Source organism: Ictidomys tridecemlineatus, chromosome 4 (genome assembly GCF_052094955.1).
Source record: "Ictidomys tridecemlineatus isolate mIctTri1 chromosome 4, mIctTri1.hap1, whole genome shotgun sequence".
NCBI classification, from domain to species: domain Eukaryota; kingdom Metazoa; phylum Chordata; class Mammalia; order Rodentia; family Sciuridae; genus Ictidomys; species Ictidomys tridecemlineatus.
In genome coordinates, this window is record NC_135480.1 from 208,465,892 (window position 1) to 208,467,515 (window position 1,624).

Consider the following 1,624-nt stretch of genomic DNA (forward strand, 5'->3'; position numbering starts at 1 on the left):
AATCCTTAATTTAATCACAGCTGCAAAGCCCCCTTGGCACAGAAGCTAAAGTTTCCACGGACTGGGGGGTGGGTGGGATGGGATGCAGCATACTGGGGGGCTGTCTTCTGATCCGGCTCTGACCATCCCTGCCTGTCCGGGAATTCATCTCCTCGGTCCATGACGGCCTGTGGATTACAAGCACCACTGCTCAGGCAGTTCCAAGGGACTATCTTTGTGGGTGGCTGTAAACTCTGAAGGGCTGGACTCTCTGGTGCCTTCCTGGTGTGTGACCCTATCCCTATCATGCCACCTCGGCCTGCAGAGTGTGGCCCACCTGGGTGAGGCAGGGGCTCCACAGAGAGGCCAGTTCACTAAGATGGACCTGCAGCTGCCTTCCAGAGGTGGGGCACTGCCCCCGGGAGGCTGAGTGCTGTGCTCTCATTACTGGCTGCAAAACGTAATTATGGATGTTGAATAAATTACATGTTAGCATGGATGATTTCTCCCTGCTTCTCCTGCTTTTATTAGGCAACTACAGAATATGGCCAGATGCTCTGAATGAAGCTACTGATTTCACTGTGGGCACAGCCAAAGCCCCGAGGAAGAACAAGTCCACTTGCAGCCCTGTCCCGCTGTCCAGCTCCTTCACCAAGCTGGTGCTCATCAGTCACAGCTCCTGCCCACCTCAATCGCTCCACCCAGAGGGAAGACCCTCATCCAGCTCTGGCTCAGCCTTCTGTGGTTTAGATTTAATAAGTTACTTAATTTTGTTTTTCTGGGTAGAAATGGAAATCAGCCCTGGCCTGTCTTCTAAAGACACCTGTGCCCCTCTCAGAGCCCAGCAGCTGCCCTCTTCTCTCTGGGTAGAGTCCAGATGCTGGAAGCCCAGTGGCCTGGGGCCAAGGAACCCTGGCACCCAGAAAACATGTGTGTGCTCAGACCTGAAGGTGGTGGGGCTGTGGGTGCAGCAGGTTGGAACTCGGGGACCCCAGACTGGCACCCTCATATTGGCTCATCTCCTGAAGAAAGTTCTTTCTCTCTGAATAGACATGTCCACCTGTTTGTCCACTTTGTGCTCACTGATTACAAATGGCCGCCCGGCCGGCCCCTCTGAGACATTAAGACAGGTGCCCAGCAAGGCCATGCTTTCTCTTTTTTCTTTGGAGCTGGGCATTGAACCCAGGGGTCTACCACTGAGCTATACCTGCTGGTCCACCACTTTTATTTTTTGAGGGAGGGTCTTGCTAAGATGCCCAGGCTGGCCTTGAACTTGCACCCTCCGCCTCCTCCCTCCTGAGCAGCTGGGACTCTGCACATGCCTCGTGCTCAGCAAGAGCACATGGTTTCTACACAGCTGTCTGGGTAGCCCAGCACTGCACCTGGCCTCTGGAGCTGGGTCAGCGTTTCTCAGGTTTGGCCCCAAGCTAGACACGGAGAGACATCTCCCAGCCAACCTGCTCCCAGGCCAGCTCGAGCGAAGAAGTGTGGATGGAAACTTCCCTCTCTGTCTCTGGAGGCTCAGAGATGGAGCTGCCTGGATCCCCGGGGCACCACGTGGAAGAGAAAGGCGAGCAGGAGACCTGGGGTGAGTCCTGGGCAGTACTCCACTAATGATCATTGTAAAGTATCAGAAAAGTATAGC